The sequence below is a fragment of the Ailuropoda melanoleuca genome, chromosome 9 (assembly GCF_002007445.2).
Source record: "Ailuropoda melanoleuca isolate Jingjing chromosome 9, ASM200744v2, whole genome shotgun sequence".
NCBI classification, from domain to species: Eukaryota; Metazoa; Chordata; class Mammalia; order Carnivora; family Ursidae; genus Ailuropoda; species Ailuropoda melanoleuca.
In genome coordinates this window covers 100,524,922-100,547,482 of record NC_048226.1, presented here as the reverse complement: position 1 = coordinate 100,547,482, position 22,561 = coordinate 100,524,922, and the positions used below count along the sequence as shown (strand labels likewise).

Sequence of the window (22,561 nt, the reverse complement as noted above, 5' to 3'; positions counted from 1 at the left end):
ACTGTCAGTGTCAGGAATAAGAACTAGGTCCAGTCTGGAGAGGGTGTTCTCACTCGCAGTGGCATGAAGAATGCTCCCGTTAGCTGGGGTCGGGCTACGTTGCTGTAGGCGCCGTGTGCTTACAACCACGCTAACTGGCAGCTTGGGCTAAAGTCTGGGAAAGCTTGTGGGAAGTAATTTTTCATGGCTATCGCAAGTTTCCGTGTGAGTTCGACATCAAGGAATATTGCAGAATCAACCATATATATCGAAATGTCTTTATTTTTTTAATTATAAAAAAAGATTTTATTTATTCATTTGACAGAGAGAGCGTGCACAAGCAGGAGTGGCAGACAGAGGCAGAGGGAGAAGCAGGCTCCCCACTGAGCGGGGAGCCTGACATGGAGCTCGATCCCAGGACCCTGGGATCATGACCTGAGCCGAAGTCAGACCCTTCACCACCGGAGCCCCCCAGGCACCCCTATCAGAGTGTCTTTAAATAGAAACACCCATGAAACAAAGTTGTTTATTGTCCAGCTGATGAAAATGTCAAGATCAGGGGCTTGCCGCAACCGCATCACACACGTCCCCGAGGAGAAATGGTTCAGTATGTGTTAATTCACTGTTTACAGCGACTCTGATAACTGCCATCAAAACGCGTATCCGCTACACTATAGAGTAAAAGAAGCAAATGTGCTTTTGTGGTGACAAGGCCGTCTTCCCTCAGCCAGGACTCGTGGCCTTCTGTGAAACGGCAATGTCTGGGTCCCCCGGCCTGGGATCACAGCCCCTCCGCTGTCCTGCAGTCGCTCGGGAACGTTCCTTGCCTCCGTTGCCTCCCCACTGCCTCCCCTGTAAAATGAGAATAAGGTAGACTCGAAGCAGAGACCGTGGTGGAGGGGTGCCTAGCGCTGACTCCGTGCTCCGCTGACGCGCTGCTCCTGACTGTGGTCGTCTCGTCAGCCCCTCCCGTGCCCATTCTGTGGATGGTGAGTCAGGGGCAAAGAGCAGCCTCGGGACTCACGCAGAGTCAGGGAGTGAAGCAGAGAGGCGTCGGGCTGGCTCAGATGTAGAGTGTGTGACTCTCGATCTCAGGGTCATGAGTTCAAGCCCCACGTTGGGTGTGGATATGACCTAAAAAAAAAAAAGAAGCACCTGGGTGGCCCAGTCCTTTGAGCATTGGACTCTTGGTTTCAGCTCAGGTCATGACCTTGGGGTCATGGGATCGAGCTCCATGTTGGCCTCAGCACCCAGCGTGGAGTCTGTTTGGGCTTCTCTCTCCCTCTCCCTCTGCCCCTCCCACTTGTGCAGGCTCGCTCTCTCTCATGAATAAAATAAATCTTTAGAAAAGGGAGGGGGCCTCCTGGTTAAACGTCTCAGTTGGTTAAGTGTCTGTCTTTGGCTCAGGTCAGGACCCCAGGGTCCTGGGATCGAGTCCTACATCAGGCTCTCTGCTCAGTGGGGAACCTGCTTCTCCCTCAGCCTCTGCCCCTCACCCCCCCAATTGTTCTCTCTCTCTCTCTCACTCTCCCTCTGTCTCATATAAATAAATGAAGTCTTAAAAAAAAAAAGAGAGAGAGAGAGAGAGAAAAGAAGAGGCAGAGATAAGTTTCAGATTCTGGGCGGCTGACTCCAGACACTGGCTTCTTCCTCCCGCAGTTCCTATGCGCTTGAGTCCTCTTGGCTCTTTCTGCACCTTGGTTTCCTACCCTTACGAACCTTGTTCTGTTCGACTTGGGTGCTGGTGCCCTGCGTGGCTGAGCCCCTCCTCTTCCCCGATCTGCAGCCACCGGCCCACCACCATTACCAGGGGCTTTGGAAATAAAGATTTTCCGTACCCCTACTCTCCTCCAGAGTTCGAGTTTCTGAGTTCCCTCCCAGGCGTTTACCACGGGCAGATTCAGTTTCTATGTNATTTTATTTTATTTTTTTTAAAGATTTTATTTATTTATTTGACAGAGATAGAGACAGCCAGTGAGAGAGGGAACACAAGCAGGGGGAGTGGGAGAGGAAGAAGCAGGCCCATCGGAAGAGCCTGATGTGGGGCTCGATCCCGTAACAATGGGACCACGCCCTGAGCCGAAGGCAGACGCTTAACCGCTGTGCCACCCAGGCGCCCCTCTATGTTCATTCTTGTTCTTCGTCCAATTTGGCATCCTGAATTTTTGCTTAATATTAAAGCATTTCTCTTGCTTGTTTGAATGTTTGCTCCGTTATAGACTAGTAGAAGGAAATACATTTAATTAGTGGTTGTGTGTAATAGTAGTGCAATTATGGAATATTTTTCTTCTTTCCCTGATTTTTAGATTTCTTGCAATATATTAAAGAAAAATATATGGCGGGGCGCCTGGGTGGTTCAGTCAGTTAAGCGACAGACTCTTGGTCTCAGCTCAGGTTGTGATTTCGGTGTCCTGAGATCGAGCCCTGCATCAGGCTCTGTGCTCAGCATGGAGTCTCCTTGGGATTCTCTCTCCCTCTCCCTCTGCCCCTCCCTGCTCATGTGCGCACACACTCTCTCTCCCTTTCAAATAAATAAATAAATCTTAAAAAAACATATTGCTAAAATGTCAGCTCTCACTTGTCAATGGACTGACTTCTTAGCCATCCCATGTCAGCAGGCCCCTTGGCCATCCAGGCCCATGTCATGTTTGAAAGACAACACTTGTGATCCCTTCCAGAAGTACGCACGGGGTACTCTCAGTCTGAAGGGAGGTGAGCATGGTCTAAACCATGTGTCCGAGGGAGGGAGAAGTACTCTGAAAGCCCAGCAGCTTATGATGGAACTTTATCCCACTTCATCTTTGTGCTCTCTGCAAGTACAAGGCCAGCCTCGCGTTCTGGAAAGCAGTGACCGTGCCTGGTTCATGAACCTGGCATGGAGTCTGACACATAGTAGGTGCTCAGCAAATGCTGAGAGAATGAGAGCAGCTCCCTTAGTCAGGATTTAGTGCCCCTGGGGAAGGGATGTAAGGCTCATCCACAGTTTATTTCAAGAGATCCAAATGGAGATCAGAAAAATATGGCTTTAAAGTTGATGAAAAAATTTCTTTCGATCACCAGTTGGGGGAAAATGCCACGGCCACAAGGCCACAGCACATTCTTCTCTGAGTGCACTAAATCGATCCACCCAGGACTGCTCTCAGCAACCATCTCCTCCTGGCTTGTGACATTGACTGTGTGCCTTTTAATGAGAAATCCCTCGTCATCCAGGCGGGAGAACACAGAGCTCTGCTTTGCTGTGAACTTTCCGTGGAAATATACTTTTTTGAGTGTTCTTTCCTGAATCTATATTGAAGATATCGACTAAAGCAGATTTATTTCAGGAGTGAAAAAATAAGAGCATAAATTCACCTGGACCAGCAGCCCCTGCTGCTCTAAGAGTATGAACAATTACCCAGGTATCGGGAGGTGGGTGTCCACACTGCAGGCCTGCCGGTTTTCCCTCACACCATGTAGTGGGCTGAATTACGGCCCCCAAAGATATTCCTGACCCAACCCCAGAAACCTGTGAATATATTAGGATGTGTGGCAAAGGGGAATTAAGGTTGCAGATTAAATCAGGTAGCAAATCAACTGACACTAACATAGGGAGATTATCCAATGTTATCCGATGTGCCTAGGGTCACCACGAGGGTCATTAAAAGTGCAAGTGGGACTCAGTCATCAAAATCATAAAGACAGAAAGTAGAATGGTGTTTGCCATGGGCTACGGGGAAGAAGGTTTAGGAGTTAGTGTTTTCTGAGTACAGAGTTTCAGTTTTGCGAGATGAAGAGAGTTCTGGGGATGGATGGTGGTGATGGCAGCACAACAACATGAATGTGCTTAATGCCACTGAGCTGTGCACTTAGCGATGGTTACATACCAAACGCTACTCAATCGCTTTCTTTAAAACGGTACATTTTACTTATGTGAATTATGTCGCAATTTTAAAAAGGAAGTGTGAGACTAAACAACCCCTTTTTCCTGCCTCTGGGTTTGAGATATAATGGCATGATGTCTGGAGCTGCTGCAGTCCTCTTGGAGTCATGAGGGGCACTGGACACACAGAGAGCAGCCAAGCACTAAGATGACAAGCCCCAGGGCCCTCAATGACGGTGATGTGCCCCTGAAATAATGGACCTCCTCCTGACTACTTGCAATGTGATGTAATCCATGTCCTGATCGTCAAAGCCAGTCACTGGGTTTTTCTGTTCCTTGCAGCCAAGAGCCTGCCTCCAAAAGCCGTGAGCACACTGTATACTATCTACGGTCTCTCCTGCCAGAGGAGCAAGGCTTATTTCTGACTGGCCTGGAGGGAAAGGTGCTCCTGCTGTGTCTTCTCCTCTCATGCTGTCCCCTTTCTTTACCCACCGTGACATCCTGGGGCCAATGCTGCCTCTCTGGCTGCCCTTTCTGGCCCCTCCATGAGCCTGTGTTAAGACCCCCTGATATACTGGTCCCAGGGCATCAGAGTTGGCCAAGTGCCTCCACCCCCTTCCCTGGAGCAAGCCCTGGGCCTGACTGCAGAGCCCCACGCGGGGCCTGGTGCGTGGCAGGTCCCCGGGAGTGGCTTACGGAGTGGATGCAGGAGGTGAGGGCGGCTTTGTCAAAGTGCACATGATGTACAGTCTGCCTCTGTCGGTGTGTGGGGGTTCAGGCAGCGGTAGCGAGCATGCCTACTGTGTGCAGCCCCGCGGGGCTCTCCGCAGACCCTGAGGCCTTTCTCCACAGCTGCCCTGAAGGAAGCACCACGTCTCCCTCCTTTTTACAGATGAAGCAGGAGGCTCAGCCAGCCGAGGCCACATGCCCAAGGTCATGCCAAGCAGACAAGGGGGATTTAGACACACTTCTCGCTAACTCTGAACTCTAAATTTAAAGAATGCTAGTACTGGGGCTCCGGGGTGGCGGTCAGTTAAGCTCTGACTCCTGATTTCAGCTCAGGTCATGATCTCAGGGTCGTGGGCTAGAGCCCTGTGTGTCAGGCTCTGGGCTCAGTGGGGAGTCTGTTTGAGATTCTCTCTCTCCCTCCCCCTCCGCCCCTCCCCCTGCTCACGCTGTCTCTCTCTCTCTCTAAAATAAATTAGTAAATCTTTAAAAAAGTGTTTAAAAGATTGCTGATACTAACAGCAACAGCTAAGCTTCCGTGGGCATCACTGTGCGCCAATGACCCCGCTGTCGGCTCTCCGAGGCGCCCTGTTAGGCCCCTTGTGTAGACCAGGAAGCTGGGAGCCAAAGAGGGAAAACATCCCACAGCTGAGTGATGGCACCCCACGTGGGAAGTCCCAGTGTGGGAAGCTGGCGGCCACTGCAGGCCCCTGCCCCCCGACTCTAGCTCACAACTCAGTGCAAGGCCGGCACTGTGCCCCCTCCCCTGCCACCCACATCAGCAAGGCCAGGTGTGTAAGAGCAGGACTTGGGGACAAGGTCCGTTGCTAAAGTGGTTTTAGCCTCTGAGCTGCTCACATTTCAGGCCTGTGCTGGGGTTACAGAGGGCGGGTGGGGGGTCTTTGCCTGCCCTCCAGGCTGGTGGAGGAGGCGGGGCTGCACCCTGTTGTGACAACACTGTTCCCTAACTGCAGGCTCACACCGGCCTCCCTGGTCTTTGAAATCTGACAGACCTGGGTTCTGCCTCTTACTGGACTTTGTCAGTGGACACATCGCTTCCCTTCTCTGAGCCGTAGTCTCCTGGAGCGCTAAGTGGAGGGTGACCGGTACGCACAGGCCGAGGTGAGAATCCGGAGCCCATCACGCATTCCGTAAATTCCAGCCCTGTCTTGTCATTGAGCCTGTTCTTCTGCGGGGGGCCGGAGTCGGTGTGCTTCCTCCCGTGGTGGGCTGAACAGTGCTCCCCAAGATGTCAGTGCCCCCATCCCAGAAGCTGCGGATGTGCTCCCTTGCCGGGTAAAAGGGACTTCACCGAGTGATGAAGCTTCCTCTCGAGTTGGGGAGGTTATCCAGGATTATCCAGGTGGGCCCAGAGTAGACACAGGGGCCCTTAAAAGAGGAAGAGGAAGGCAAGAGTGGGAGAGGCTCGGTGGCAGGGAGGGCAGGAGAGACTGGCGCTGTGGGAGGGACTCCACGCGGATCTCTGGCTTTGGGGACGGGGCAGGAGCCTCTGGAGGGACCTGGGCCCCAGCAAGCAGCCAGCAAGGAAGCAGGCTGTCAGTGCTAAACCTGCACGGAACTGAATTGTGCTGACGACTCTTCCACCGGTCTCCTGGACTTCCGCATTACACAACTGTAGGATGATAAATTCGTGTGGTTTTTAAGCCTCTAACATCGTGGCTGATAGACAATGAACACACTCCTCGGGAGCGAGGGCTTGGTGCCCATCTCAGCCTCGAGCTGCTGCACGGGGTTGGACGGCCAGCCCCGCATCTCCTGAATCAGCGGCAAGACCCCTTTCCACCAGCTCTGGCTGGAATGTGGGCAGGACGGTGGAGCCTTGAAAAGGCCAAGCGTATTTGGCTTCGTGCCCAAATAAAGCTCTGGTTATGAGTGTACTTGTTTAAAAAAAAAAAAAAACAAAGCCAAGTGCTGACCCACTTTTTCCTGACTGCTCTGGCTTAGACATGTCCCTCTAAAAGGAAATTTATTTCCAGCACATGCTGTTCCCAGAGCTGACATCACCCACCTCAGCTGGGAGGAGAAGTACTTAGGAGAGCTCTCAGGGGCTGGCCCCCAACAGCCGATAACGGAGCAGAAGTTGTGCAAAAAGCTGGCATTTTTTAGAGCTGCACAAGCCTGGTGGTGGAGGGGCCGGGAGCTTGGCGTGAGTTAGACTCTCCAGCCGGGAGAGATGCTGCATGGCATCTGGCCTCTGGCACGACAGCCGCCTGGGCAAGGTCTGGCGGGCCGCATCGCCGCAGCACAGGCCTCTAGCGGTGGTCAGGACCCCTGCAGACTGGCGCAGGGGGCTGAAGGACAGAATGTCTCCTCTGGAGGGCTGTGCCTTCCGAGGGGCACCTGTCTCCGAGCAGGGCTGGGCTTGGCCCACGGCGGCCCTGCGGATGCCCTGTCAGAGGCCCCACTAGCACGGAGATACAGGGCCGGGCCAGGCCCCGTCGGGGAGAGAGCGTGGACTCTGAAGCCGGCCAGCCTCTGCAGAAGTGCCGGCTCTCCTCTCACCAACTGGGAGACCTTGTGATGAGCCTTGGTCCCATCTGTAAAATGGGACTTGTGTTTGTTTCCTGTTGCTGTGGTAACAAATCACTACAGACCCAATTGCTTCAACAATGCACACGTATTATCTGAAAGTTCTGGAAGACAGCAGTCCTGGAATCAAAGTGTCCACGGGGCTGTGTTCCTTCTGGAGGGTCTGAGGGAGCATCAGTTCTTTGCTTTTTCCAGCTTCTAGGGGCAGCTGCCTTCCTTGGCTTGAGGCTCCCTCCTCATCCTCACAGCTGGTGGTAGAGCCCCCCCCATCTCCTTCTGGGCCGTCGGCTTTCGATGTCACATCTTCTCTGCAATGCTCCTGCCTCCTTTCAGGAGGACCTTTGAGACCACTCTGGGCAATGCCCCCTCACCAGACCCTTAATTCAGTCATACCTGCCATCGTGTCGCCTCTCTCACAGGGGTGATCCTGCCTGTTTGGAAGGCTGTTGGGAGGCTTTGAGCTACACACGTCCATGAGTTTGTTAGGGCACCTTCCCCGTTCACAAGTGGGGGGCCCACTCTGAGTCCGGAATCTGTCCCCTGGTTCCCTGTCCCCTCAAGCCTAACATGGTGCATCTCCAGGGCCCGTTCGCGCCTGGATTTGACCCCCACCCTCCTCTGCCAGGTTTAGGACCTCACTTTCCTTCTAGCTTCAGTTCTCTATCTTCTGTTTCTGGTCAAGGGGATCATTGATCTTATTCTTCGCTTATTATTATATATATTTTTATGTCCCTTTTTTATGTTTTCTCCACCATTGTTGTGATTTGGAACAGAAGGGACACATTGAGGCTGGAATTTCCCTCTGTCTTGACTGGAATTCCATTTCCGGAGAAGTTGTCTATGTGTCACCAATGACCTGAAGACTTTTTGAAGAATTCTCAAAAATGACATGTGTTCCTTAGTGGGCTTTATGTAGATAGCTAAGTGTTTTCAACTTCAGTAGTTGCAAAAGATGTAAATCCCAGCATTTAGAAATACTGCAGTTTTAACATAAAAGTGTTACTTTTAACTGTATCCAAGTGGAATGTAAATACCAGGCTACCATAACCCATTAGAAACATACAAGTACAAACTTTCCTTGAACCTGAAAATCGTATTCCCAGGGTGCTTGGATGGCACCGTCGGTTAAGCATCTGACTCTTGGTTTCGGTTCAGGTCGTGATCTCAAAGTCATGAGCTGGAGCCCACGTTGGGCTCCCTGTGCAGTGTGGAGCCTGCTTCAGACCCTCTGTCCCTCCTGCTTGTGCTCTCTCTCTCTAAAATAAATACATAAATCTAAAAAAAGTCTGATTCCCGTTCTGCTTCCTGCACCAGATTTTTTTTTCTGATCATCTGACATATTTCCTTTCGATAAAAATATCTACACAAATTGAAATTTTTTAAAAAATGAAACTTCCAAAGCCCATAAATTCTAAGAATTAGAATGTTTTTCTTTTTTGTTGATTTATCATTAAAATTACTGTTGGCACACAATTGAACAAAACATCACAAATATATCATAAATTTTGAGAAACATTAAATTGACATAAAAGTTTTATTGGAAATAAATCTCTTAATAAAATAAATGTGTTAAAGTTATTTTATGAATCTGTAAATACTTTTCTTAAAGTAAGCTCTACGCCCAACATGGGGCTTGAACTCACAACCCCAAGATCAGGAGTCGCACGCTCCACTGACAGATCCAGCCAGGGGCCCCAAATATTTTTTGCTTGAATGAGACTGAGCACCAGTCCTATCCCTTGTTTTAGTTTCCGTGTGTAAATGTTGAGAAATAATAAGTAGATGGTTAGTGCCTCTCAATTCTCTGGACGCTTATAACAAAAAACTGAGGGTTTCAGAGGGGAGGGGGTAGGGGATGGGCTAGCCCGGTCATGGGTATTAAGGAGGGCACGTATTGCATGGAGCACTGGGTGTTGTATGCAAACAATGAATCATGAAACACGACATCAAAAGCTAATGATGTACTGTCTGGTGACTAACATAACATAATAAAAAAACCCTCAAATGATGATATAAGACCAAAAATCATTTGTAGTGATTTATCAACTAACAACTCAGCAGGTCTTCCTTCGGTTTTGTTGAAAGAAAATAACTTAAAGTAGTCAGTTTGCAAAATGATTTGTTGTCCGGTCATCAGAATCATTCATGCACATAATTTCCGGGCCGAACACCAAGAGTTCAAAATTTCAGAGCAGTACTACCGAGAAATAGCACGTGACTCTCCAATATACTTGTTACTGTTTGACTAAGAGGCATCCCGTTTAACCAAGCACACTCCAAAGAAGCTGGGGAAATTGAAGTATTGTTAGTTCCAGCTCATTTTTGCCAAGTAAAAAAAATTAATAATTTAAAGTATGCAGTAATATTTTGGGAAATGTTCATGACAATAATTGTCTGCTGAGTCCAAAGAATGGTTATGAAAATGTTTATAAAGTAACCTATGTCTACATAGTCTACAGGTAACACGGAGAGGTCAGAAGCAAAATGAAACTTTTTTTTGCAAAAAGAAACTTGACCTCTTCTTTGAAATCATACAAAATATACAAATGAGTTACAGTCTGAGCTGGTGGGGGGGTGGGGAGAGTAAAAAGAACTCACAAACCCTTTCTCACCGCTGAGAACAGTAAAAACAAACAGAAGGCTTTGTAGAAAATTCTTTTTCCCCAGTGTGCTTTCTACACCTCTCCTAAGTTCTGACTGTAAGGGAAGATTATCCGATGCTCAGAAACGAGGCAGACAGTTTACCGTTTGCTCTGCTGAGCTTGTGTAGGGTTAGTCACCTGGTGGAATGTGGGGCTTTAATCACGTTCTGAGGGCAGGTGTTCAATTCTAGAAACCTGACAGAGATGAAGGATTCTTGAGCCAGAGGAAGGCACGTGACTGTTCTCTCATTGAGACGCAAGTGGGAGGATTACCGTCCAAAACTTACAGCTTTGTTCCGTATTCATGTTGCAGCCTGGTTTCTGTATTAATTCTTCCAGGGGGTATATATTTGCTTCTCCCTCTCATATCCTTTTTTTGGAAACAGCTTTCTTAGCCGGCTGTCTCCTTCACCGAGCAGCTAAGTTTGACAGAGCTTCATTTCGTATATTTGTTACCAGCTTTATTGAATACCTTATTACATATAACAAAAGTACCCATTTTAAGTGTAGAATTCAGTGAGAGTCGACAAACGTACACACCTGCATAGCCATGGGCACAAAGTACAGGCACTTCCATCAACCACCCAGTCCCTGGGCCCCTTTCCAGTGAGCTCCACTCTGGGCCCCAGGCAACACATGACCCTTCTGTCACGGTACGTTAGATTCTTCTTTCCAGAATCTCAAACACATGAAGTCATTTACTCTTCGGTGTCAGACCCTGTCTCACCAGCCCCCGCGGAGGGTCCCTGACACTGCCGCACAGATCAGTATTTGTCCCTTCCTGGTACTTTGTCATGTCCCGTTTTCCTGGTATTTCCCCTTTGTGACAATTAGGAGTGAAGCCGCTGTAACCTTCACAGACAGAAGCTTTCTCTCCTCTTCCTACGAGGGGAATGTCCGGACCATACAGCAGATGCATGTGGGTGGCATGGAAATGGCCAAACCTTATACCAGAGCCTTGGTACCACGTTATATTCCTGCTCAAAACATTTCTCTTATGGGGCGCCTGGGTGGCTCAGTGGGTCAAGTGACTACCTTTGGCTCAGGGATGATACCAGGGTCTTGGGGTTGAGTCCTGAGTCGGGCTCCTTGCTTCTCCCTCTGCCGCTCCCCCCGCTTGTGCGTGCTCTCTCTCTCTCTGATTAAAAAAAAAAAATCTTCAGGGGCACCTGGGTGGCACAGCGGTTAAGCGTCTACCTTTGGCTCAGGGCGTGATCCTGGCGTTATGGGATCGAGCCCCANTATCAGGCTCTTCTGCTAGGAGCCTGCTTCTTCCTCTCCCACTCCCCCTGCTTGTGTTCCCTCTCTCGCTGGCTGTCTGTATCTCTGTCGAATAAATAAAATCTTAAAAAAAAAATCTTCAAAATGTTTCTCTTGTTAATCTTTTGCTGGTCTGATGCACAGCACCCCAGGCCAGGACCTAGTGGGGGGACGGGGGGGGTTGTGTTCTTCCCTGACACAGGCTTGCCTGGGGGCTGAGCCTGGGAACTCACAGGCAACTTGGGGGTAGCTCTCCCCAGCTCTCGCCTTTCCAGTCTCTGTCTCCTCAACAGCAGTGAGGTGAAGCCGTGGTCTTTGGGCACTCCAGGCAGGGCTGGGTGATGCTGCACAGCGCCTCCTTCCTCTTCTGCCCACGCTGCCCTTGGCCCAGTATCTGCACGTAGGTTCCTCCCCCCCCGCCCAGTTTTCTAGTTGTGGACAGTGGGAGGGTCCTTCTGAATGCTGTTATTCTCCCTAAATTTGATTTTCACTTTTTGAAAATTGTCCTTTTACGTACTTGTAGACAGATATGGAGCCAAGGCAGGGGCTTTGCCCTGACGGAGTGTCGTCTCCACTTTGGACATCATCTGCATCTTCCTCCTCCCTCATGTGGGAGTAGAGATTCTGTTCTTTCACCGAAGAGGTAGTCTCAGGGAAATCGATTTCACGAAAGGGTGCATGCGGACACTGGGATTTTCAGTGGGGGAGTGGAGTCCCTTAAAACAACGAGACAATGCATAGAGTTCTAAGTATAGTGTCTGTCATGTTTTAGGTACTCCGTACGTGGTAGCTACTATTAGTTCCACACGATAAAGTGGGGGAGCTTTACGTGAATGACCGCCTTCTTTGTAACATGCTACTTTATCGCGTGAGGCCCCAGGGTCTCTATGTTATCCTTGCCGGCCGAGGGTTTCTGATTCTAGCCTGCTCTGTCTGGGCTACAGCCCATATTCCAACCGTATTGTGTTTTACTCCTGTAACAGCCTTCCATCAAAGCCCTTACCTGTCCGGGTCCCTGTGTTAGGGACAAAGCTCGTAGAACCACACGTGGGTCAGGGACTTGTCAGTCACAGCACGGGGTGGGCGGGGTCTTACAGCAGACAGGCACAGCAGGGTAGAGGGAGCCCTGAAGACAGAGTCATTTCCTTTGCTTAGGGAGTCAGGGCAGCTGCAGAGGACGAAGGACTTGAATTCAGAGTGGAAGAGTGAGTAGAAATTTGCCTATTTGGCATTGCAGGGAACAGAAAGAACAGCATCTGCGAGAACTCAGAGTTGTGGGAAGAATGACATCCGGAAAACTGAACCATGGGGTGAGGCTGGACTGGTATAGACAGGGAGCAGTTTTTTACAACAGCTTTGTTGAGATCTAAGTCACAAGGCCCCCCAATTCACCCACTTGAAGAGTACCATTCGTTGGTTTTAGTATGTTCTGAGTTGCCCGCAACCATGGGGAGCCATTTTTGAAGCCCTTGTAAGGTCCTGTTGAAGGTGGCTCTCCTGGGGCTCCCTGAAGTGACTTTTAGGGGTTGTATGGGTACAGCGTTTGGGTCCGGGCAGAAAAGAAAAGGGGCAGCAGCACTCCTTGTGCTGAGCAAAGGAGAACTATAGTGGTGTCCCCGGGGCTTCTGCAGGCGGGAAGGGAGCCCCCAGGACCCCCCTCCACAAGCCGCTTCTCTAACCTGAGACTGTGTCTTCACCGTCAAAGCAAAGGAGACACCAAGAGCGTGGCCCTGGACCAGGCTGGGCTCCCACAAGTCCTCCCCTCGGGGAGCCTCAGGAGGCTTAACTGAACGAGGCAGCTTGTACAGAACAGATTTCTTAAGCTGCCCCAGTGATGATCTTGATGAAAAGATGATGGAAGGAAATTGGTCCACACGTACAGCCTGTTCTCTTCTCAAGGCATGGAACGAACTAGATGCTCTCCAAACCTGACTATGCTTTTAAAAATACACATTTCAAGGCCACACCTCTGGAGTTCTCATTCAGTACCTCTGAGTCAGGCCAGGAAAGCACGGTGTAGTTTTAGCTGCTTGGACTTTCTTTGGAGTTCTACTTTTTTTTTTTTTTTTTTAGATTTTTTTTTTTTTTTTTCAANTTCAACAGAGATAGAGACAGCCAGTGAGAGAGGGAACACAAGCAGGGGGAGTGGGAGAGGAAGAAGCAGGCTCATAGCAGAGGAGCCTGATGTGGGGCTCGATCCCAGAACGCCGGGATCACGCCCTGAGCCGAAGGCAGACGCTTAACCACTGTGCCACCCAGGCGCCCCTGGAGTTCTACTTTTAATGATTTTCCAACAGCTGCAAACTTAAGTCTCAAGTACAGTACAAATAACTTATTCCCGAACCATTTTCGTGTAAGTGGCTGACCTGTTGTCCTGATACCCCTAAACAGGTTAGTGTGTGTTTTCCACAAATGAGGACATTCTCCTGCCAGACCGCAACACAACCATCAAAATCAGGACATTAGCACTGATAACATCGGTATCATCTGAGACTCAGACTGACTCCACTCAAATCTCCAGCTGGTCCTTTTCTTTTTTCCTTCTTTTTTTTTTTTTTTTTAGCAAAATGATCCAGTCCAGGATCATGTTTGACTTTATTTGTACCGTCTGTTCATTCTTCTCTAATCTGGAATGGTTCTTCAGTCTATCCTTGGCTTGCAAGACCCCGACACTTGCTTTCGAAGATCACAGGTCAGCTCTTTTGTGGAATGCCCCTAGTTTTGGCTTATCTGTGGTTTCTTCCTGACTAAATCCAGGTCACGCACGCTTGGCAGGGACATCACAGAAGCGGTGCTCTGTTCTCTTTCCTGCATTCCGTCAGGTGGCACATGATTCAGATCCGTTCCGTTAGCCTTGATTCAGTTTGAGTGGAATCCTTAACTTTTTAAAAGTAATCTCTGTTCCCAAAGTGGGGCTCAAACTCATGACCCCAGATCAAGAGTCCCATGCTCTACTGACTGAGCCAGCCAGGCGTCCCTCTTTTCTTTTTTTTTTTTAATTGAGCTATAATTGACATATAACGTTGTGTAAGTTTAAGGTGCGTAACCTGTTAACTGATAGACCTACATATTGTAATAAGATTGCTATTGTTGTGTTAGCTAACACATCCCATCCCGTAATTATCATTTCTGTTTTTGTGGTGGGAACATTTATGCTCTAGTTTCTCAGCAACTTTGAAGTATATAATACAGCACTGTTGACTATAATCAACTTATTCATCTTCTAATTGCATGTTTGTACCCTTTGACCAACATCTCTGCAATTTCGCCAACACCCCCAGCCCCTGGTAACCACCATTCTACTGTTTCTATAAGTGATCTGAATCTTCTTTCTCTGATTCAGAGAAAGAAGTAAAGAAAGGACAGAGGTATGGATAATTGAGGTTAAAAATACCCTTCCACTTGATCGATGTGTTTTAAACAATTCGATCGATGTTACTTGAGTAATTCAGATAAATCCTGTATCAAGTTGTCTGAGAGCAGAGACATAGCCTCAGTCTTTCCTTTAAAAATTAACGTTCATGCTTGGGGCACCTGGGTGTGTAGTCGGTCAGGTGTCTGACTCTTGATTTGGGCTCAGAGTCGTGATCTCAGGGTCGTGGGATAAAGCCTGCCATGGGCTCCTTGCTCAGTGGGGAGACTGCTTGGGATTCTCTCTCTCCCTCTTCCTCTGCTCTCCTTGCTCTCTGCTCTCTCTCTTAAATAAGCAAATTTTTAAAAAAATTAGCCTTGGGTCGCCTGGGTGGCACAGCAGTTAAGCGTCTGCCTTTGGCTCAGGGCGTGATCCTGGCGTTATGGGATCGGGCCCCACACCAGGCTCCTCCGCTATGAGCCTGCTTCTTCCTCTCCCACTCCCCCTGCTTGTGTTCCCTCTCTCGCTGGCTGTCTCTATCTCTGTCGAATAAATAAAATCTTAAAAAAAAATTAGCCTTAATGCTGTAATATTTAAGACACACAAAAGGTATAAAGAATACTATATCTTGAATTATAATAACTTGATATGTAATATACAACGTATATTTCCAATTGGATTATTGTATTTTATTTTATATGTAACACAAAAAATACAAAATATGTAATGTAATGTAATATACTATGAATTCTCAAACCATCTAGTTCAAGAATTAAGCCACAGCCAATTCAGCTAAATCTCTTGTGAATTCTTCCCTAGCTTCAGTCTATTCTGAACTTGCCCAGAACTGACTCACCCAGGCTCCCCTGACAAACTGACAAAATCCAAGGTTTTGGAGGCAATTTAAGGCAAATAGATCCTAACTCAGGCCAGACAAGGAAGGATGTTTGTTTGGGTTTTTGTTTTTGTTTTTTTTTTTTTTTTTGAGGCACTATTTAGCTTGTTCTGCCATCTGGTGGTCATACAGGGAAATTGCAGCTACTCGTGTTTCCCACCACACCCCGCCCCCGGCTCCCGCCCTTCTCAGAATTTTTTTCTTTTTCTTTTCTTTTTTCTTTTCTTTCCTTTTTTCTTCTCTTTTCCTTTCTTTTCTTTTTTTTTCCTTTCTTTTTTAAAAAATATTTTATTTATTTGACAGAGAAAGCCAGCCAGCGAGAGAGGGAACACAAGCAGGGGGAGTGGGAGAGGAAGAAGCAGGCTCATAGCGGAGGAGCCTGATGTGGGGCTAGATCCCATAACGCCGGGATCACGCCCTGAGCCAAAGGCAGACGCTTAACCGCTGTGCCACCCAGGCGCCCCAGAATTTTTCTTTTCTTTAAAAAAATTTTTTTCCCCTTGAGGCACTTGGGTGTCTCAGTCGGTTGGGCGAGGGACTCTTGGTTTTGCCTCGGGTAGTGATCTCGCAGTTGTGGGATCCAGTCCAGCATGGGACTCTGTCGGTGGTGAAGTCCCCTTGGGATTCTCTCTCCCCGTCTCCCTCTGTCCCTCCCCTCATTTGCGTACATGCACCCTCTCTCTCTAAAATATATAAATAAATCTTTAAGAAAGTTTTTTGCTTGGGGCGCCTGGGTGGCACAGTGGTTGGGCGTCTGCCTTCAGCTCAGGGCGTGATCCCGGCGTTGTGGGATCGGGCCCCGCATCAGGCTCCTCCGCTGGGAGCCTGCTTCTTCCTCTCCCACTCCCCCTGCTTGTGTTCCCTCTCTCGCTGGCTGTCTCTATCTCTGTCGAATAAATAAATAAAAAATTAAAAAAAAAAAGAAAGTTTTTTGCTTAAACTTTATTTTTAAATGTAAAATCTTAGAGGGGGTGGGGCAGCCATTGAGGGTCCTCAGCTGGGTCCTAGGAGTGCAGTTAAAAAAATTTTTTTTAATGTAAAATCTGATTTTCTTAAGTTGGATATATAATAACTGATCTTTAAATCTCTCTGGTTTTACAAGTGACCACCATGCATTGGTGAAAACACATAAGTATTAGTTGCTCACATTTATAACTTTTCAGTCTTGGATTTATGTAGTTTGTGTGTGTGTGTGTGTGTGTTTTTCTCAGTTAATTCCAAAACTTATTGCTAATATATGACAGCCACTGATGTAGATGCTAGCATGAACAAGAATCACCTCAATGTCAAATTAACAAAGTGTTTCTAATTATACTTGGTGAAACAGGAAACCTCTTTAATAATCTATAAAACAAAGAAGCCTAACAGAGTAAATAATACTTACTGATCACCTATTATCTGCTAGATGAACAAGTCATTTCTGAGAAAATGTCACAGCCCATTTGCATTGTTTGAAATGCAGTAAGTTGGAGTCATCACCAAGTTGTGTGATATTCATTCTTGAGATTCCTGTGGACATTAAATTGATTGGTGAAAGTTTGGTGGAAAAAGCCTGTTATGTCATTTCAAAGTATCTTTTCACCAATTACTTATTAATCACAACAGGAAAAGTCATCGATTTACAGTGGAGAGACAGCCGACGCCGCCCTAGCCAACTGATCAAAGTTACCCCAACGGACAAACCAACAGTGTGTGCCCACTGAGATAACACACGCAGAGGGCTTAGCTTACATCACTTCTATGGCACTCTGCAAAAAAAATACATAACCCGAATTTAATCATGAGAAAGCATTAGACGTACTCAAATTTAGGAACACTGTAGAAAATAGCTGGCTTGTATTCTTCCAACATATTAGAGTCATGAAAGACAGGCTGAGAATCCGTTCCAGATAATACTAAAAAAATACAGGACAACTGACTGCCACGTGCGGTCCTGGACAGGGGAAAATTGCGTAGAAAGCACACAACTGGGATATACTTATATACTTGTCTATCAATCTAGAGAATGATAAATTTGGCAAAAACGTGAATCGTTGGTGAATATGGACAGAGAGGCTATGGGAGTTCTTTTTACAATTCGTGCCAGTTTTCCGTGACTTTGAAACAACCTAAGAAAGTTAACCCAAACAAGTGTTACCCCAGACAAGCTCTTTGAGGACGAAGAACTGGTCTCTTGAAAATGAAGTCACTGTGTGCAAACTTTTAAAACGAACAGCGCGGGAGCTTAGCACGGTAACCAGAAGGCAAACCACCGATCGGCCGCACCTCCCTCTCGGACCAGTGGGGCCCGGGAAAGGGGCGCGTGAGCCGAGGGTCAGGAGCAGGGCTGCGCCGGCTGGAGACCCCTCTGCACGGAGGGAAGCGCATGGAGAGCTCCAGCAAGCGCGGCAGGGCGCGGCTTAGGGGCCAACGAGAAAGGAGCCGGGGTTCTGCTCCGAGGTGGAAGTTGAGGCTTCAACACCCAGCAGCCGGGGTGGGGGTCCGGGGTGGGGCAGGCTTTCCGAGGGTCGCCCGGGCGCAGGTGCCAGCGCTCCCCCGCGTCGGGGTCCCCACGGCCTGGGCACACAGCCGGCGTCCCAGGCGTATTCTTGGGCGGAATAACCGCGTGCACACAGGGAAGGCCCTGGGTCCCTTCCCGCCCGCAGCGCGCCAGCCCCCCGCGGGGACCTCGGAGCAGCTGCAGCACACGGGACGCAGGCGGGGGGCTGGGTTTCCAGGACGACGAGGGCGAAACCGCTGCCCTCGCGCTCGTGCGTCACTTCCGCCCGCTAGCCACTGGCCCTTCTCCCCGTGAGAAGGTTCCGATTGGGAGCATCTCGCCTCGGGCAGCTGGGCTGTCGCAGTGGGACTGGGAGTAGCCAACAGGACTCTGATTCTGCGGGAGGAGGTGTTGGGGACTCAGGCGGACCCTGGCTTCCGTCTCCCGACCAGTCGCTTTCAAAGCCGCCCCCTTGGAGCCGAGGTTATGGGACGCTTAGGCGCTGCCAGATCTAGAGCATGCGCACTCCCACCGATGCAGGCTCAGGGAATCCACTGCTCCGGGGTTTCCGCGTAGCCGGTGGAATAGCGGAGGGGCGGGCTGGGGAGGGCGTGGCGGGGGGGGCGTGGTGCGCGAACGAAGGGGTTGATTGGTCAGTTAGAAGTCTCGCTGGGGGAGCCGCTGTCGACCTCTGGCGGGCTCTGCAGTTTCATTCATTCGTTCATTCACAGAATGGATTGATTCACTCAGCTTTCCCTGAGAGGACGTTGTGTCAGAGCCGGTGCTGGGCGCTGGGGATTCAGACAGGAGTCGGACTCCGGGAGTCCAGGATCTGGCTGGCACTCTCGCTGTTTCCCTCCTTTCTGTGCAACCTCACCGCCTCTCTTCTGTACTCGTGCAGAGGGAGGTGACAGCCACCCCATCCTACTGCAGGGACCTTCCCTGAGAGCTCCTTCCCCTGACAGCAGCAGTCGCACACGGGAAGGCCTGAGCTGGAATCCGGCCACGCGCGCAGTGACTGAGCCACTTCCATCACTTGACGTCCACAGGTCTTTGGGTCGTGAGGTTGAAAACCAGCTTTGGTGCTCTCCTTGGTGTGGAACCCCAGCTTTGCCCCTCATTAGCTCCTGCGACTTCGGGCCCTTCGGGGGGGGCTCTGGTTGTCCAGCGCTGGCTGAGATAATTCTTAGCTGAATTGAGGCTGAATAAATCTAAGGGGAAGGATTTCGTAAACCCAAAGCAAAATTTTGGTTCCAGATCCAAAGCACCCCCTTCAACCAACATACTGGTGATAAAACTGACTTGTAAATATCCATCGTCTGATTCCCTGTGTCGTTTCTCAATTGTTCCACATCAAGAAGGGGGAATAAAGGAATGTTATTGCTTAGTCCCCTTAAATTAGAACAAGCTACTTTATAAGGTGCTTGTGAGGATTAAATGAGAAATTTGTGACAAGTACATTGCATATTACCTGCCAGGTAGATGGTAGCTACCACGATTGTATCATTTTGAGGGAATACATGTGAAAGACCTGCTCAAGTGGTTGGTTTTTAGTGGTACTAAATATATGTAGTTGAGTAAATGAATCCCTTTCCTTTTAGCTTGGGCACTAGAAAGCCCAAGTGAGACATGGCCCACACATTTGAGTAGACTGCAGGGTAGGGGGGAGCCCTACAGCATGGAAGGGAGTCAGAAACCCTATGTAATACTGTTGGGGGTTCAGAAATCCTGAGGGATGATGGACTTTGCCCAAAGTGTCCCAAAGGTCGCCCAACCAGAACACTTTTAGTCAGGACAATGGGCATGAACTGGGATTGTTCCAGGCAAATCAAGATATATGGTCACCCTATCCCAAAGCTATATGAGTAGCATGTGACATCATTAAAATGAAACTTATGTCTGTCCTACTGTGTCTCCAAATGTTTTCTCATACCCAATTTTATTTAATCCTGGTGACAGCCTCATGAAGTGCTTACCCTCATTTTATGGATGAAGACATTGAGGTTATTTAGTTGGTGAGTGATGGCGTGGGTGCTTTGATTGTACTTTTGACTCATGTTTCAGTGACAATTCTCAACTCCACAAAATCTCCTGGGCATTGGTTCTCATCTTTGTGACTCTATGATTTGATGTTTCAGGGAAGCCTCAGATTCTACCTTGTGTTACTGGAGAGCCTTCTTTCTTTCTTTTCTAAGGTTTTATTTTTATGCAATCTCTACACCCAACGTGGGGCTAGAACTCACGACCCCAAGATCAACAGTCACATGTTCCACAGACTAAGCCAGCCAGGCACCCCAGCTGGAGAACTTTCTAACAGAGCTCTGTATCATCGAGCTTTCCATCCCTGTTAGGACTTTTGTAGGGGGGGATCTGGTGTGGGTGTGAGGTTGGACCTGATTATGTTAGAGGTTCTTACCCATCCAATTCGAAGCGTCTACAAACTCCTTGAGAGCAGGTTTTGCTGTCATTTTTGAATTCTGAACATTCAGATGAGATGCTCAGGAAAAGTTAAAGCTATGAAAGGTGAATAACTCCAGGAAGAAGACAGGCCTGGATACCCCGATGGATCAGTTTAATGCAAGCCCCTACCTTCTCTGAGCCTCGGTCTTCTCATCCTGAGAGAGGATAGTCTCTCTCTCACAGATTTGCTGGAACAATAAAATTACTGTAAGTGAATACATAGTAAATAGAGAAACACTGTACTAAAATAGCTATGTTTCCTTTTGCCAGCTTTCAATATTGCTTTCTAAATTGCTTGCCTTATCCATTTATAAAGAGAATAGGAACAGAGAAGGACTGTGGAAAGAGCACAGGCCATGGACTCAGACAGCCCTGGATCTGAATCCCTAAATAACACCAGCCACTTGTGCAACCCCAGCCAAGTGGTGTGTCCTTTCTGGAACTCAGCACTAAGAATAGCTAGCTACCTTGCATGGATCTTAGAAGACAGAGTGAGCTAAGCAGTAGAGCTCTGTTCCTGGCACATAGACCTCCATCAAGGGTGGCATCTCGTAATGTCTGTTTTCTGTAACTGTCAACCTGTATTCTTAAGGCCGTGGAGCAGCCCCTGTGGGCATCCTTCTGTGGTGTCTTGGAGGCACTCTCCCTCGGTGTCTATTGAAGACACTTCCTGGCTCTCTGGCATATGCTGGAAATCTGCTTCACCTGCTTTGCCCTGAAGATGTGTTCTGCTTATAACGCATTCCTACTCTTTGGAAAACAATTCAATAAAAAAATTGGTTGACCACTGACCCTGGGCAGGGATGAGGGATAGCATATTATTATTTTATAAAAAATATGAATAATAAAATAAGTCATAACACAGAACTGCACACATAGCAAAGAGTCAATAAATGCTTGCTGGCTTAAAGCAAAGGTGATGGCTTAGTTCTTCCTGTCTGCTGTTATTTGCTGAGGGGACGATTCTTCCATTACATTATTTTTTTAAAGTAGGCTCCGTGATCAACGTGGGCCTTGAACTCAGGACCCTGAGATCAAGAGTTGCATGTTCTATCTACTGAGCCAGTCAGGCACCCCTAAAAACATTTTTCATTTGAAAAAGAAATAGATGTAAACAGAACACAAAGGTACAGAAGGGAGAGAGCGTGTTCCTCCACCATCCTGTTCTCCCAGACTTTCTGGAGATGACACTGTTAACAATGTCTTGTGCATCTTTCCAAATGGGTTATGGACGCTCTAAGGTATGTATGTGAACTCGGTTTTATGTATTCATTTTTTTTTTTTTAAAGATTTTACTTTTTTGACAGAGATAGAGACAGCCAGCGAGAGAGGGAACACAAGCAGGGGGAGTGGGAGAGGAAGAAGCAGGCTCATAGCAGAGGAGCCTGATGTGGGGCTTGATCCCATAACTCCGAATCACGCTGAGCCGAAGGCAGACGCTTAACCGCTGCGGCACCCAGGCGCCCCTATGTATTTATTTTTAACAGAGAAGTTTAAATCCTAAAGTGGCTTCTGCCCTCGGGAACAGCTGTTCCCCACCCTCCCTGTGGATGGACTGCTGGGGCCCTCCAGGCGGGGAGTGGCTCCACCCACGAGAGCTGGGGACAGGGCTCCGGCGCGCGTCCCCGCCCAGCCCCCAAGGCTGCGCGGATAAAGCACGCCGGGGAGGCTTGCCTAGCCTGCGGAAGGCGCGCTTATTCAGCCCACAGGTAGTCCTGAACATCAGCGACCACGCCTGTGGGTGCTTGGTCTCCGGGGCGGCAGGGAGCCGCAGCGGTCTCGCCGGCGCCCCCTGCCCCGGAGGTGCTGAAATTTGGGCGGCGCGCCTAGAGGGGTTAGAAAGTGGCGCGGAGACGGGGCAGGCCCCTCCCTCGGCGTGCCCCGCCCCGGGAGCGGAAGCTTTTCTGTCCCCGCTACTCCTCCTCCCCTCCACTCCCCTCCCCTGCTCTCCAGTCCCGCTCCCCGGCTGCGTCCCTCCCAAAACCCGGAGCGGAGCGCCGGCCCGGCCCGGCCCCGAGCATGCGCAGGAGGGTGCCGGCGCGGCCGCCGGTCGGAAGCGCCAGCTCTTGAGTAGGGGGAGCGGTCGCTGAGGCTGCTCGGCCCCGCCGCCTGCCAGGCCGTTGGCTCCCGCTTCGCGCCCGGGCCGCCGGCTGTGTAAGTGCGAGGTGGGGGTTCCGGGCCGGGGGTCGGCCGGCTGCGGGAGGGCTGCCTGTGTGTGGCGGCGAGCGAGGGCGCGAGTCAGCCTGCACCTGCCCGGGCCGAGGTCCACTTCACACCCGCCCCAGCCAGTTAGCTTGTCCGGCGCCCGCCGCACACCTGTCCCGGGCGGTGCCCGCACCCGCCTCTCTGGGGCCCCGGC

The 22,561-nt window shown here is 49.4% G+C and overlaps 1 protein-coding gene across 9 annotated transcripts in view; it reads left to right on the top strand.

Moving 5' to 3' along the window:
* TRAPPC9 (trafficking protein particle complex 9) overlaps nucleotides 1-22,561 on the top strand; it is a 601,443-nt gene that overhangs the window by 25,821 nt on the left and 553,061 nt on the right. For 8 of the 9 annotated variants that reach the window (XM_034668653.1, XM_034668654.1, XM_034668652.1 and 5 more), the window contains exon 1: nucleotides 22,207-22,356. The exons of the other annotated variant lie outside the window; for it this stretch is intronic. The gene's annotated coding sequence lies outside the window, so the exon portion shown is untranslated. Of the gene's footprint in view, nucleotides 1-22,206; nucleotides 22,357-22,561 lie in introns of those variants that run through there. 9 annotated transcript variants of the gene reach the window in all.